Source organism: Diabrotica virgifera, chromosome 4 (genome assembly GCF_917563875.1).
Source record: "Diabrotica virgifera virgifera chromosome 4, PGI_DIABVI_V3a".
NCBI lineage: Eukaryota > Metazoa > Arthropoda > Insecta > Coleoptera > Chrysomelidae > Diabrotica > Diabrotica virgifera.
In genome coordinates this window covers 52,530,247-52,548,162 of record NC_065446.1, presented here as the reverse complement: position 1 = coordinate 52,548,162, position 17,916 = coordinate 52,530,247, and positions in this window count along the sequence as shown.

Here is a 17,916-nt window from a genome sequence, read left to right as displayed (position 1 = left end):
TCTGTTATTATATTCACCTGAGCTGTCGTTGAGTGGCTTTCTCTAAACCCAAACTGATGATTAGGAATTATATTTTTTTCTGTATAAGCGGTTTTAGTCTCTTCAAAAGTAATTTTTCATATAATTTTGACATGACAGGCAACAGTGGAATAGGTCTATATAAATAAGCTTCTTGTGGAGGTTATCCCTATTATTTAACGCATATTTGTATAACTAATTGGTTTCAGTAATTACAGATAATTACCACTAAAGGTCATAAAACTTCTACTTACAGGTTTTAAAAGAAAATTAAATTTTACCTAGAGGGAAACTCGAATATCCACGTTCAAACAAGCAAAGTTAATATTTGATCATATGCTAACTTACCCCTTGGAAAAGTACCCTGGAGATATTTTCCTTGCTACGCTTATACTGACCTGAAACAGAAAACGGCATATCAGAAACTCTTCAAATATTCCGTAAACCTTTGAGATCCTCGTCAGTATCTCTTGAATAAAAAGGAGATTACGAGGACCACACGAAAACGATAATTAGGAGATAAAATTAACGTTTGTTTGTGGTCATTATTTCTTCCTTCTTCCTCTTTATAAACAATTCTGCTTGTTCAGTGATGAACTGACACTTCTATGGAATGTTGGCACTCCATCTTTTACGCCGTCGGCCGATACTTCTTCTACCGATTGGTGATTTATCTCTCACTATTTTATTCCACACGTGTTTCCCCCATTTTGCTTGTGTGGTTATTCCATTCTGTTTTTCTACACTCGTCGCAAAAAATATCGTATGAATGTATTAAGTCTAGAAGTTTTCATTACTGTAGTTTTGATATCTTCTAAATTTTTTTGGAACTGTCAGGGAAAGAAACGTGGGAATATTTAAAAGTGGTTTATTCCAGTAAAATGAATAAATGAAATAGGCCATTTTTGGGAAAAGATATGTACCAGCAATTTCATTGCTGGAATCGAATCTTATGACTGTATATTAATAATATAGGTATGCAATGTCCGCAGATAGTGTGCTAAAAAATGAAAATAATAATTATTCAAATTAAAAATTCAAAGAAAAATTAAAAATACAAATCTATTAAATAGGGAATTTCAAAGTCAAATTGAACATTTTAGGGTCTCGCATTAGCATCTCTGGTTCTAATGACGTCCCTCATTTTCTGTGGAAAGCTGTTTATCAGAGACAGTATGTACTCCAAATCTAAATTTTCCCATTCTTCCGTTAAAGCATTTCCCAATTTATCAAGGTTATCCTAAGTGACGATACGGGTCCTATGCGTCTTTCTAGGTAGTCTGGGCTGACTACTGGTCAATCCAGAACTTGAATACCAACCTATTGAAAAGATGCCATTGTTATTCTAGCCACGTGCGGCAAGCGTTGTGTTACAGAAGAACGAAATTATCTCCAATAATTGGAACAAATGGCATGATATGTTCTTTAAGAACCTCTCTTTCTAATATACCGATCAGCTGTCGGGGACCTCCTACGAAACACTATTTATTATCTAACAATAAAACACTGAAAACGTTTGTTTTCTATACAAACGTTTTCTATATAGAAAACAAACGTTTTTAGTGTTTTATTGTTAGATAAAATGAACTTCCATCAAGTAACGGTCGAATCCATCAACTATTTATTATGTGTGACCTGCAAAGCAGATGCTTCCCCATATCATATTCGAACCTTACGGACTCTGGGAAGATCATTTTGTGGTTGCCTAGCTGTAACATGACGTGTTTCCAAAGTCTTCAGACGTAAATAACGATCAGTTGCGGGGTTCATGCACCTACTAGCCTACTAGACCTAGCCTCCCGCTACTTTTGACACACCCTGTATATTATTGTAATTAAGTAGGCGTAATTAGATATGTGATAAAAAAATGTGATAATGTATAATACACTTATGCACGTTTAAAGATATAGTAATTTTAATAAATGTAATTACATCTATTTTTTACTCAGTTTTATTACATGTGTCATAAATTAAGTTATTAATAAAAAAATTTAAATATCTGAAAGTATAACTTATAAGGATTAAGTCATTTTGAAAAAGTCAATATGTATTGTTATATTTCTATTTGATATGAAAATTAAATTTTGATAATTATAAACAAAATTCAATTCAATATAAAATATTTTCAATTTTCTCAACCACGGGCATATAAATTTAAAACAACCTGTATACAACAAATTGTTATACGTAATTTTAAGAAGTGATTAGAATAAGCGTACGAAACTCGGAACAATGTGCTTAGAATAAACAAAGTGAATGACGCGTACCATTATCGTTTCTTCGCGGAAGGTCGATCATTAGCCTATGCTAAATAAAACTCAGTGAAATAGATGATAGTTCATTATCGTTTTTCGCGGAAGGTTTCGATCATTAGCCTATGCTAAATAAGACTCATTTGAAAGAGAGAATAGGTCATTAAAATTTGTAAATAGTTAGAAAGTATTTTAGAATGGGAATTAAATATTTTCTTTTGAAATCCATTAAGCATATTTAGAAAGATTAAAAATTGGTTTTGAGGAATATTACGAATGAGAGTTGGTGGTGGAAGATTGATTTGTGAATTTGGAAGGGATATTTAGAAAGTAGGGGAATGAATGACAAAGTGAGAGCAGAATGTTTTGAGCTGTCGAGAAGTGAAGTCGAGTAGTAGACGGTAGTGTTCGAGGAGTGAGAAAGCCGGTGTAGTTCCGTGAGTGTGGAGTATCTATCGTGGAACGAGAAGTAGGCCAGGTCGAGAGTAAAAGAACCTCCTTGAGCCCAGAGTGTCCCGGTAGCTGATAGCAGTTTCGAAAAAGGTAGAACACAGCATCACGACAAAAGCAGGAACGAGAGCTATTCGAGCTAGTTTTTCAAAGGAGAACATCACTGGAAGCCAGGACGAGGTTTGATCGCAGCCAAGGATAGCAGGAAAGGGTTTTGTGTGAGGACATTTTCAGTTCACCAGGAAAAGGTCAGTCTCATTTGTTTGGACATGAATGTATGGGTTTTTCGTATTAAATTCCACATAAAAAATTGAATAACATAATCAATAATATCAGAAAAGCTTCATCAAACTTAAATAGAGTTGTTCCTAATAACTCCTAATAGTTAAATGTTAATAAAAACTTTCAATTGAAAACCAAAAGGAAATAAGATTCCCATTTGTAAATGTTATGTTTAAGAATAATAAGAAATAGCAAATATTAAGCATTGGTTGCCTTTTAAATAAAATAAAAAATATTTTGATTATAATTGTAACCCATATGTGTATTTTTTTTTACTCTTTTCTTTTCTATCCCGATTAGGAACCATTAAGAAATATTTAGAAGCCACGGAAGTAAGTAATTAATTTATAATTCGCCCTGAGATTGAAAACATATTGATATGTGATCTGGTTAATTAATTGGATTAGTATTAATACATTGATTAAATTAAGTAACATATAAGAATATTATCTCATATCAATAATCAAGATCACATCAACTGTCGTCCAACGTGGAAAGCATTGTAAAGTATTTCTAGTGGCAAATTTGAAGGATAGAAAGAGTAAAGCCGGTATTTGAAAATTTATATGCCTGTGGTAAAAAGTGAGATACTTACATTTGATAACATAAAATTTTAGATCTCTTTAGGTACAAATTTTACATAACTGATTTAATATTTTATTTTTACGATATTTACATTTGATATATTTATTGACAATTTATAATATTTGGGTGAGAAAAAGTCGTCTTGGTAACATACTAGTAAAATTTCATATTTGGCGGGGACAGTACTTCTTGAAAACAAATGTCTGTGACAAGAAGCCAAAGCAAGGACAACAAAAAACAAAAAGAACATTCAGACCAAGAAGATATTTTAGACAAGACAATCATGGCATCAGAACAGCAAGAATTATCAGGAATAGATAAACTATTACAACTGATGCAACTCCAGTCACAAAAAATGGATGAAGCAAAAAGGACAATGGATAAAAATCAGGAGGAAACAAAACTAGCAATGGATGAAGCAAAAAGGACAATGGATAAAAATCAGGAAGAAACATCAAAGAAAATGGATAAAGTGGATCAAAAAATGGAGGAAACACAACAAAAAATGGAACAGAAAATGGATAAAGTGGAGAAAAAAATGGATGACAATCAACAGGAAACAAAACAAGCGATAGAAGAGAACAATAAGAAAATAGAGGAACGCATAGAAAAGTATGAAATGAAAATTAAAGATCACATGCAAAAACAAGAAATGAGAATGAAGGACCACATGAAAGAACAAGAAATGAAAATTCAAAATAAAATGAAGGAGTTAACGAATTGCCAGAAAAAAGAAATGGAAAGTTTGGAAAACAAGTTGCAAAACGCTATTCAAGCAGACATAGAAGAAGTGGAAAGAAAGATTGCGGAAATCAATACGCAACAAAATGTCGGAGAAAGAAGAGAAATGGTTATACATAGCACAGATGACGTGAAGATAAGGTTTGGCGGGGATGTAAGAAGATTACACCCAGTGCCGTTCATTAATAGCCTGAAAAAGAAAATACAACACATCGGAAATTTCGATACAGCAAAAGAAACTATTAGAAACCATCTCAAATATGAAGCAAGCCTATGGTTCGATAGTAAAGAAGAAGAATTCGGCAATTGGCAACAATTTGAACAAAAATTTTTGAATTATTTCTGGGGAAAGGTCCAACAATTGGAAATTAACAAGGAATTGCAAAATGGGAAATACAATGATAGGATGGGTGTATCAGAAAGGACATATGCTTTGCAAATTTACAATAATGCAAAACATTTACAATATAATTACTCATCGGAACAATTAGTCGAACTGATTGCAAGACATTTCGAGGAAACGCTGGAAGACCATATCACATTGCAAAATTACAAAGACATAGATAGTTTATGCCAATTCCTACAAATAAGAGAATCACGTCTAAGAGAAAGAAAATCAAGAAGGTCGCGAGAAGATTACAGGCCCCGAGAAACACAAGATTACAGAGATAGAAATCAAAATAGGAGGGACTATACAAGACGAGATTTTAATCCCAGAAGGGAAAACGAAAATAGAGACAACGGAAGAGGAAATTATGAACAAAGAAATACGCAATGGAATGAGGACAGAAATCGAGAATACCAGAATAGAAACACCACACGCTCAAATCAAGAAAACAGAAATAATGGTAGACAAAATGAACAGGGATATCGAGAAAACCGAAACAGATCCGACAGACCAAGAGAAAATAGAAGAGAAGTGAATAATACCCAGACAGATGAATATGACGGAGAGAGACATTATGACGAAAATATAAACAACGATGAGCAACCGGCGTCTTTTCACGACGGCGCTCACTAAAAACCAAAAATCAAACAGGAATCTTTTGTCACCCCAAGGAGTTTATTAAATTGGCAGGAACCAACGAAAAGAAAAATGGAGTTAATTTAAAATTTGTGGATGGATTTATCAACGAGAAACCAATTAAAATTATGATAGACACTGGATCTGAAATAACATTGGTCAACAGAAAACTAATAGAAGAAGTTAACTTAACAAATTTAATTTATAAAATACCTAGGGTAAATTTAGTGGGCGCAAACAAACGGACATTGGCAACTATAAATGAAGGCATACGAGTAATGGTACGACTGGGCAAGAATATGTATGCACTACAATGTGTAATAATGCCAAACATGTCACATGACATGATAGTAGGAGTGGACGAATTGGCAGAAAAACATGTAGTGATAGATTTTAAAAATAATACGATGAAACTAACAGAAGAAAAAGAAAAAGAACAGGACAAGAAACATGAGAAACAAAATACGGACGAATCAGGTAAAGAACAAACAGTGGAAATGAATTTGGCAGCGAAGCAAGGACAAAGAAGAAAAAGGAGAAAAGGTCAGAAAAAGATAAAAGAAAATGAAACCTGTGGCTCCTCAAAAGAAGAGTTGAGCCCAGAAGAAGAAAATTTGAGAGTATCAGAAACAAAGGAAACCTGGGATTCCTCAAAAGAAGAGACGGGCTCAGGAGAAGAAGAAATAAAGCTAAAAAATGAAAGTGAAAAGAATATGATTGAAACAGTGGTATTTGAAGAGGAGGTATATGCAAACGAGGATGCAGAATGCACGGTAAACATGTGTGAAGAATCTGAGAAAAAAGACAGAAAATTGATATGTGGAGAAGGGAAAGAAAAAGAATTGCGGTTGATGTTAAGAAACTACGAAAATTTGATCAATGAGGAAAACAGAGTGGCTAAAAAGTACGAACATTCATTTGAGGTGAAAAACTTGGGAAATTTTCGATCAAAGACTTACCCGATTCCATACAAGTATCGACAAGAGGTGAAAGAAGAAATAAATAAAATGTTGGAAGATCAAATCATCGAAAGATGTGATTCACCGTATGTTAACCCGATTGTGATAGTAAAGAAAAGCAGTGGAGAATTGAGATTATGTTTAGATGCCAGGAATATCAACCAGCACACTGTATCACAATATGAATCACCTCTAAACATCGAGGCCATTTTTGGAAGAATCACCGGGTCACACATATTTTCGAAAATTGACTTAAAACACAGTTTTTGGTTGATACCGTTAGCTGAAAAGTGTAGAAACTACACCGCTTTTTCTATTGATGGTATTGTCTACCGGTTTAAGGTAGTGCCGTTTGGATTGCAGAGTGCTTGTGCTGCACTCGTCCGAGCTCTACATACCATTTTGAATCGCCACGAAGATTTCATAGTTCATTATATCGATGATTTATTAATTTTTTCACAAGATACTCAGAGTCATCTGAAACACATAGAAATAATTCTGGAAGAATTGGACACAGCGGGATTGAAATTAAACATTGAAAAATGTCAATTTTTTCAAAAAGAAGTCATTTATTTGGGTTTTCAATTGGACACCAAAACAGTAAGATTATCCGAAGACAGAGTCAAGCTCATAGATGAATACCCAAGACCAACGAATTTGAAAACATTGAGAGGTTTTCTTGGCACGATTAATTATTTTAAAAAACTGATTCCCGATTTGAGCCAAAAGGAAATCCCTCTGATAAAGTTGCTTAAAAAAGGAATAAAATGGAATTGGAAAGAAGAACAGGAGGAAGCTTTCGAAACATTAAAACGAGAATTCGCAAAAGAAACGAAAATATACCACCCCATTTACAATTTACCTTTTATACTCCGAACTGATGCGTCCATACAAAAATTTGCAGGAGTTCTGTCTCAAATACAAAACGACCAAGAAGTGCCGATATGTTTTATATCGCGAGTGACTAAAACACATGAGAGAAAATATAGTGTTACAGAATTGGAGTTTGCCAGTGTACTATATTGCGTGAACAAATTGAGGTTTTACTTATTGGGAGCAAAATTCACAATCGAAACAGACCATGCAGCTTTAGTACATATCATGAAGAATAGATTAGTAAATAATAGAATACATAGAGGTATTCTATTATTACAGGAGTATGATTTTGAGTTCCGATATATAAAAGGAAAAGACAACATAATAGCCGACGCTCTAACACGGGATGAGGACACGGGAAAAAAGGAAACAATTACTCTACAGGTGGGACTAAATAGATTAATACAAGAAGAAGGGATATATTCGTTAAATGAGATAAGGACAAACCAAGAAGACCTAGAGGAAAGAGAGAAAAGAAGAGCGGAAGTAGAAAATGACATATATTTTAAGAGAATAGAGGAAAGGAACTATATTTAGTGACACAGACATTGGCCGAAAAGATAATAAAGAAATTACATGAGGACAATGGGCATATCGGTAGCAGAAAAGTTTGGCTCGTTTTTAGGGAAAATTACATCAGCCGACAGGATTACCGCATTGCAAAGGAAATTACCCAGAAGTGCGATGTATGTCAAAAATATAAGAGTCGGAATTTCAAAAACGAAAATGTTGCCAAAAATATTGAAGCCCGAAACAAACTAGACATTGTAGCAATAGATATGTTAAGCGATCTAATTATGACCACTAAAAGGAACAAACATATTCTGGTAATGGTGGATGTGTTTTCAAAATACGTAAAATTATATAGTTGCCGCACCACAAAGGGGGAGGAAATATTAAGAAAAATCGACAATTTTATAGCCATAGTAGGAACACCAAAAAAGATCCTACTGGACAATGCAACGTATTTCCGAAATGATCGTTTCAAGGGACAACTTCGAGAACGAGGAATAGAGACAAATTTTGTCAGCATCAGGCATCCACAGAGTAATCCTTCGGAACGATTCATACAGGAAGTGACGAAATTTCTTCGCATTGCAACAGATGGTCAACATCGCCACTGGGACAGGAAAATGGCGGAAATAGAAAGGTATCTAAATACAATTCCGAGCACAGTAACAAAAGAGACCCCAGAATACATCATGAAGGGTGTATTGCCGATAAGGCCATGGGAAGACCAAGAGCCAAAAGAATATCAACAGGTGATTGAAACCGTACAGAGAAGATTACGGCGAAGCAACGAAAAATATATCCAAAGACAGGAACAAAATAGAAAAAGAAGACCAGTGACTTTCCAAAAGGGTGAAAAAGTACTCGTGAGGGCATTACGAGTATCAAATCTTCCTGGGGGCATTTGCGCAAAGTTGATGCCTGTTTTCGAAGGCCCGTACATCGTGAATAATGAAAATGGGATAAATAGTTATGAGTTGAGGCACAGGAACTCGGAAAAGATCCGAGGAATTTATAATATTCACGATGTATACAAATATCACGAATAAAAGACAGAATTACATGAAGTAGATAGTAAGTTAGGATATAAGACGTAGATTAAAGTAAGGAAATATACAGGGAGTTGGTTTTGCCTCGAGAAAATTTATTTAAAAATGCAGATAAATTTTATCGAATACAAGGCGGGGATTTGTTATATTTCTGTTTGATATGAAAATTAAATTTTGATAATTATAAACAAAATTCAATTCAATATAAAATATTTTCAATTTTCTCAACCACGGGCATATAAATTTAAAACAACCTGTATACAACAAATTGTTATATGTAATTTTAAGAAGTGATTAGAATAAGCGTACGAAACTCGGAACAATGTGCTTAGAATAAACAAAGTGAATGACGCGTACCATTATCGTTTCTTCGCGGAAGGTCGATCATTAGCCTATGCTAAATAAAACTCAGTGAAATAGATGATAGTTCATTATCGTTTTTCGCGGAAGGTTTCGATCATTAGCCTATGCTAAATAAGACTCATTTGAAAGAGAGAATAGGTCATTAAAATTTGTAAATAGTTAGAAAGTATTTTAGAATGGGAATTAAATATTTTCTTTTGAAATCCATTAAGCATATTTAGAAAGATTAAAAATTGGTTTTGAGGAATATTACGAATGAGAGTTGGTGGTGGAAGATTGATTTGTGAATTTGGAAGGGATATTTAGAAAGTAGGGGAATGAATGACAAAGTGAGAGCAGAATGTTTTGAGCTGTCGAGAAGTGAAGTCGAGTAGTAGACGGTAGTGTTCGAGGAGTGAGAAAGCCGGTGTAGTTCCGTGAGTGTGGAGTATCTATCGTGGAACGAGAAGTAGGCCAGGTCGAGAGTAAAAGAACCTCCTTGAGCCCAGAGTGTCCCGGTAGCTGATAGCAGTTTCGAAAAAGGTAGAACACAGCATCACGACAAAAGCAGGAACGAGAGCTATTCGAGCTAGTTTTTCAAAGGAGAACATCACTGGAAGCCAGGACGAGGTTTGATCGCAGCCAAGGATAGCAGGAAAGGGTTTTGTGTGAGGACATTTTCAGTTCACCAGGAAAAGGTCAGTCTCATTTGTTTGGACATGAATGTATGGGTTTTTCGTATTAAATTCCACATAAAAAATTGAATAACATAATCAATAATATCAGAAAAGCTTCATCAAACTTAAATAGAGTTGTTCCTAATAACTCCTAATAGTTAAATGTTAATAAAAACTTTCAATTGAAAACCAAAAGGAAATAAGATTCCCATTTGTAAATGTTATGTTTAAGAATAATAAGAAATAGCAAATATTAAGCATTGGTTGCCTTTTAAATAAAATAAAAAATATTTTGATTATAATTGTAACCCATATGTGTATTTTTTTTTACTCTTTTCTTTTCTATCCCGATTAGGAACCATTAAGAAATATTTAGAAGCCACGGAAGTAAGTAATTAATTTATAATTCGCCCTGAGATTGAAAACATATTGATATGTGATCTGGTTAATTAATTGGATTAGTATTAATACATTGATTAAATTAAGTAACATATAAGAATATTATCTCATATCAATAATCAAGGTCACATCAGTATATTAGTCCAGTCGGTTTAGACGAATAACAGGCTTAACCTTGCATTAGGAGCTGCCCCAAATTTTATTTTTCTAATCTTTAGGGAGGGTCAATATTAGTATAAATTTAAAATCTCGATTGAATTCCACCGTTGCATTAGCCGCCATCTTGATTTTAAACGAGAACCGTTTTTGCTCAATATGTCCGCCATTTTCAATTTTTTGACAAAAAGTGTGGAAACTGAAATTGTTGAAAATGCAATTTCCTACAATTTCTTTGGCACAATTTTTTATACGATGAATATTCTCCGAGTTAAGGGGGAAAATAATGGAAGCGGAGGGGAAGCATAATTATTGAATTGTCTCATTTATTATTAATTTTACGACATAATTGTACATAAACAAAAATAAAGCAAATTCTATTTTATACAATTTTTGAAACTTCCAATGAAACATCAACCAAACTAAGTATATAAAAGACATTATATGCATTAAGTTCACTTAATTTTATTAACTAGCGGGTTTGATTGGTTGAATTTGTCTGTCGATATTTTAAGTTTTATGTCCGCTAATATATCGTGATGTTTCAACAATTTTTTTTTTAAATTTTGGACCCTGTTGGGGGGAATTTTCCCATTTCCTCCCTTGTAGACCCGCCACTGGTTCTCTCGAAAAATTGTAGTAAATCGTAATTGCAACAATTTCAGTTCTTACACTTTTTGTCGAAAAGTTGAAAATGGCGGAGATATTGAACAAAAACAATTGCTACAAAATCAATCAGGTCTTACGCTCGCACCTTTACCACATACATACTACCTTAAATATTGATTTTATCAAAAAAATGTACGGCATCAAAATTGTACAAAATTTAATTCTCTTCTTTTTGTATAGGTATATATTTGTTGTAAAACTAATAATAAACGAGATAATTCAATAATTCAATAATTATGCTACAACTGTCACTATTTTCCCCTCATAACTCGGAAAATATCGACCGCACGAAAAAAATTATAATAAATGAAACTATAGAAAATCGCATTTTCACCAATTTCAGTTTCTACACTTTTTGTCAAAAAATTGAAAATGGCGGAGATATTGAGCAAAAACGGTTCTCATTTAAAATCAAGATGGCGGCTAACGCAACGGCGGAATTGACCCTCTCTAAATATTAAAAAAATAAAATTTGGGGCAGCTCCTAATGCAAGGTCAAATGCTATCCCGACTGGGCTATATGTATTATTATTAACGAAGTTATTAAAATGTGCATTCATTATTTCCACTCATATTTTTTATGTTGGGCAAAATGGAATAAACACTATGGACCCATATTTTTACACATTATACACTGATAGACAAAGATATTGCATATTTTATTTTAGGTCTGTTTTTGCAGTATATTTTTTCCCTTTTAAAAAGTTTTGTACTTTTTATTGCTAAATAAATTATACTCAACTATTCTACGTATATTAATTTTCAAGGAACTTACGTATTGTAGAGCTGTATCAAATGTGTAGAGAAATTAATGAAATAGTCGGGTTTTACTTATAATATTCAATTAGCAAAAAAAAACAATGGCGAAAATATAACACTTTTTTACGCCAACATTGTAACAATTTACTACTTAGTATTTCCTCTACCTCTAATGATAGCCTGCATGCTTCTAGGCATGCTTCGTAGGAGGTCTTGGATGGTTTCTTGTGGAAGTCGATTTTATTCCTTTTGCGCAGCAATTCTACTACCATAAATCGGTTAACAGCGTTCTCCGACGCCTTCCGACTCCTAACCGCCATTCTTCTCTGTTTAACCATAGACCTGGAGGGATTTCTCTTTCCTCTAGTTCTTTTTCAATTCCCTACCTCCAGCTTCTTCTCGGCCTTCCTCTTTTTCTTCTCGGCCTTCCTCTTTTTCTTCTCCCTTGTGGTGTCCATGCCAAAATCTGTTTAGGGATCCTGTCATCTGGCATTCTCTGTACATGGCCGTACCATACCAGTTGTTTTGATTTTATGTCATCAATTATTGTATGTGTTACTCCCATCATTTCTCGTATTCTCTCGTTCGGTATCCGATCTTTTCTTGATTTGCCTGCTGCTCTTCTTCAAAAGTCCATTTCTGTTACTAGTAACATTTTCTGCGCTCTTTGTTTCAGTGGCCAATTCAGCAATTCTTATTTATTCAATTTTATTTGGAGCTGTATTTCTTGCTCGTTTACGTCGTTTAAGGATGTTTCATACATGTTCTCTGGGATCTGTATCAGGACTCATTCGTGGCCAGTCTAAAGCCTCAATCCCAATATCCTCAAGATATTGTATGACTGCTCCTGAAGCATCTGCATTATCGTGCATTAGCACAAAGTTATGTACCATCTTTTTTTTTTTTTTTTTTTTTTTTTCATCTTTTATTTTAACATATGACCAGGCATCTGGAATCTAATCCTGGTCGGTTTTTCCTGAAGGGATTACAAGATATCCAATTTCAATTGTTATATTTATTTTATAATTAATTAACTAAAAACTAACTACAAAAAACCCAACTTAACTAAATCTATAAAAATATAGGCCCTAATCATCTAATGAAGAGTTAATCATTTAGTCAAGTTTACGATTTATACATCTAACTTGTTACTTGTACATTCGGCCTCTACAGAATGTCAATCTACTCTACCTTAACCTAACCTTCACCTTGTGCTGTTAGCTCAGCCCGCACCCAAAACGTGAGCTGCTCACCCTCAACCTTAGGTGCGGCCTGTTCTCACAACACCCTATTAAACTATTTATACCTACACCTACCTACGACTATTACGAATTGAGTCCGCTTGGAACCCAATTCCGATGCTCGCAACTTCCCCTCCGGCAGTTCTGGTGAGCCTTAGGCCCTTAGTCCAAAACCTTGTCCAGAGAGTCCATTACGAGCTATCGGTTTTTTACGGATCTTGAGTAGATTTAACATTAATATTATTTATTTAAGGAAAAAAGTTTGTTACATTTAATTTTCAATTTTTTATTTGATTTTACACATGTTTATAGCTCGGAATTGTTTCATTCCGATATCAATAATAACAGTTACAGTAATATGGACCACGCTAACGACTAGTTAACTGGCATTCGTCTTCTCATGTTATAGAGTTCCAGCTGTTTCTTGGAAACTCTATCAGCTAAATCGTTGAGGTTAGTATAATGCTCCTCATTTAGGAGAATATCACGTATATTCAGTCCTCGAATTCTTTGTCGTATATCTGTGACATTGTCATAATTATTGCATTCGAACAATGCATGTTCTGGCGTTCCAACTTGTCCGCATTCACACAGATCATCCTCTTTGAGGTTGAATCTATGCAAATTGCTCGGATATGGGCCATGTCCCGTTAGGAAGTGCACCAATCCCGGCTTTGGATTGAAGTACGCCGGGATCTCACTCAGTCTTGGTAAGTACTGGTGTAGTCTTCTCCCTTTATTGGTCACTTCCCACTCAGTTTGCCACTTCCGCATCACTTCATTGTTTATGTCTGCTCTAGTGTGCGCTTGCACACCTAATATTTCGTGTACTTTATTCGCATTTCTCTTTCTTAGCCAATATTGGCTAGCACGTCTTTGTATTTCCAAATGAAGTGGCAAAACGCCCGTGAGCACAGTTAGACTTTCAGTTGACGTTGTGCTAAAGGCTCCTGTCATTCTGACAAGAAATCCTCTTTGCGCTCTGTCAACTTTTTCTTTATTCTTCACATTCTTTAGTCGGTGTGCCCACGTGCTGGCTCCATATCCGATTACGGAAGCAAGTATCGTACTAAGGTACACTCTTACTCGGCAGAACGGTAGTCTGTAATCCCTCTGTGCCAGGCTCGCAATGCTATGCATCAGCTTTGCTGCTCTTTCACAGACGCTTGTGATATGTTTATTGAATAATCGTGATTCATCAGTCACGATCCCTAGATACTTTGTTGTGTTTTCTCTACGAATTGGTCTTCCATCTATCCTTATTATTGGATCTCTTTCTAGTCTGCCTTTGACTAGGCTGTAAACAGTTTTCTGTTGGGATATCGAAAGTTTTACTTTCGATGTCCACATGCTGATTTCCTCTAACACAACATTCGCTTTAGTTTCTAGTTCTCGTCTGCTTCCGGCGTCTATTAATAGCAGCAAATCGTCTGCATAAGCAACGCACCCCAACACTTCAGGAGTTTCAGTCATCCTGCCAAGCAATTCCTCCAGCATGAGATCCTAGAATATGGGACCACATACTGAACCTTGAGGGCACCCTTTTGTAATATGCCTTGTCTTCTTGGCATTTGGGCAGCTCAGACTTGCATACCTGTCCTGGCAGTAGTTTCTGAAGACTCCGTACAAATCCCCAGGGCACCGCATCGCCCGAAGTCTTTCGAAAAATGCGGGCCACCAGAGATTGTCAAAGGCTCCAGAAATGTCTATGAATACCATCAAAACGTATTTTCGTTCACTACTGTCTATCAGTTGGTATACCTTGTTCACAGCGTCCTCAGTTGACCTTCCGCTCCTATAACCATACTGGCCCGGATGCAACCCACTTACGCTTCTGAGTTGATTTAATCTGACACAAAGCAATTTTTCATACAGTTTGCCCATAGTATTTAGCAAACATATGGGCCTGTATGATTTCGGTAATGTTGGATCTTTGTCTTCTCCCTTTTTTATAATCACCACATCAGCTTGTTTAAAGGAATTAGGAAATTTTCTTTGCCTTATACATTCATTGTATAAGGCTGTTAGAGTGGGTGCCACTTGTTCATATAGAACTTGCAGCACTTCTGCATGAATGTTGTCCGGCCCAGGGGCCTTCTTCTTTTTCATGCTTCGTATTTGTTCAAGCACTTCATTCTCTGTGAAGTCTGCAGTTGTTGGCAAGTCAGGTGTCTCATATCGCTGTATCATCGCATTTCTAATCTCAGTTTGAGAGTGTGTTTCGTTTTCTAGACTGTCAGGAGGCAGCAGCACATCCAAAAGTGTGTCCGCTGATTCCTCCCAACAGCCCGTAAGCGTGCCATCCGCCTTCAACATAGTTGAGAGCATGGTTGGACTTCTGATTTTGCTTGATACAATCTTATATGGAACACCCCACATGTCAAGTTCAAGATGCTTTGATACAAAGTTTTCCCAACTCTTTGCCTTCGTTTCCTCAATTTCCTTCCTATATTCCTCCTTTAGTCTCCTATAATCAGTCAAGAGTCTTTGCCTTTCATGAAAGATTCCGCAGCGCTGGTAACGCTTTCTGGCGCACCGAACTCTGCTTCTCAATCGCGTAAGGCACTCTTTCCAAGCCTTATTGGTTACCGATTTTGCCTTAGCTACTTTCGGTATCGCTAGATCCATAGTTTGTCTGATGGCTGCTGTTAATTGCTTTGCTGCGTCATGTACGTTGCATCCTCTCAGTGCAGGTTGCGGTGGCAAGTACCCAGCCTTAAGCCTTTCCCAATTTGCTTTGCCTATATTGTACGCTCTAGACGACACATACATGTTGTTTGATTTATCTGTGAGTTCAAAAGCGATCAAGTTATGGTCACTGACAGTCGCATGCTCGACGACTCTCCAATTCTGAATCAGGCTGGCCGCTTTCACATTCGACACCGTGATGTCGATGTTGCTGGCTGCACCCGCCCGATTCTGGAAAGTTGGAGAATTACCTGGTCTGTTATGCACAAATAGTTGAAGTTCATTTAACATGTCCTCAACTAGTGTGCCTCTTTCGTCTGTCTGTTGAGAGTTCCAAAGGACAGACTTTGCATTTACGTCTGCCACTACCACAACTTTTTCACTTCTGTACGCTAGAAATATTGATTTAATTTTATCTATGTATGGTTCAATGTCGTCATTGAAAGTACCAGTCAGCATCCAGTCAGCACATAACCAGTTATGTACCAGTCAGCATCCATTCGAATATTCACCACAATAAGGTCCGAGCTAATGTAACCCCATAGCATAATGTAACCATGCGTAGTGTAACCGCCACCACCGCTAAGATTGTGTACAAGGTTACATTCTGCGAAACGTTCTCCAGACCTTCTGTATACTCGACCACATCTATCTGGCTTCCCTAATTGTATCCTTGTTTCATCTGTGAAAAGAACTCTTTCTCATTGATATTCGGTCCAGTTAACATGGGCTCTTGTAACCTGCAACCGTTGGGTTTTGTGTCGGTGGAAATGCCGTGGTACTCTGGCAGGCGTTTTGGATTTAAACGAAACTCTTTAAGTCTTCTCGTTACAATAACTACTCAGTAATTCATTTTTAAAATTGGAGCTGTAAGTGGGTGATTTTGCAAATATTGAAGATTGAAGTCAAACTAGTTTGATTTTATTCAACAAACTTGACTTGACTTGAAAACCAAACTTTTTTTGTAAAAAAGTTTGACTTGCCTTGATTTTAATATCTTTAGGATTGACTTGAAATCAAACTTCTTCAAACAGTTTGAAGTTTGAATATCGCAAAAAATTCATTAAACCTATCAAAAATATAATATTTTGCTGTTCCCTTCATAAATTTTTGTTAAAGGGGCGTTCAAGTATTACGAAACGTAATTTTTGAAGCTCTTACAACCTCTTTATCCCATCTGTATTTTTTCATCTTTTGTTGTGAAGAAAGGTCCAGATATTTATTGCAAACACGTGTTACTGTGCTTGATCTGGTTAATACAAATTTTAAGATTTTTTCACTTGAATACTATTGTCCTATTGTAACATGAGCGGAGCGTGAGGGGGCAATATAATACAATCCAGGGTTCTATGTAAAATATAAACGAAAGTTGAAAAGTTGGGAGATTGTGGTTCCTTAGTTTTTTTATTTAAGTTAAAAAATGTTACTTGTCCTCTTTAAACTTGTTGTGCAACCCCCCCCGTATAACGCGCCGTAACGTTTTACATGGTCCCCCTCTCCAAAGTATCATCCAAAGTAGATTAAATTACACTTGGTATGATAGAAAAACTATCCAACGAATTCTTTGTTTTAATCTAGTAATACTAAAACATAAAAAAGTTATATCGATAAAACGAAACTTGCCATCAAGCAATTCTAAGCATACAGGAATCATTTTCAAAAAATTTACCCTATTTTGATTATAATCGTCTCCTGTATCAAGATACTTTTATGTGGCACTCATTGTATTATCAATTTTCTTATCTTAATTGGCAACTAACATGTCAATCTCGACAAAAAAGTATATCTACTAAATAAATTATTTTTAAAACTCTTTCAAACTAGTTTGACAAACAGTTTGAATTTTCAAACCTGTACGATTGACTTGACTTGAGTTATTTGTCAGAAGGATTGACTTGAGTTTGACTTGAAATTAAGTCAAACTCAAGTCAAGTTCAAACATTCAAGTCAAACTTGTGCAACTCTAGTTATCTCTTGGCGTTGTATATCTTTCTCGTTCTTGACCAGGTCGCTGTTTGTATTCTCCAGTCTCATTTTATAGCATTACTACACGAAAAACAGTCGATTGATGTATACGTCGTCTCCGCGCAATATCTTCGTATCTGTAATTCTCATTGGCTAAAGTAACAAATTTAACACACACCAACACACTTAAATGTAGCACATCAGCAAGAAAACTGCAGAGATTCCAACTGACATTTCAGTACCAAGAAACAGAATAAGAGTCATTGTAAGTCGC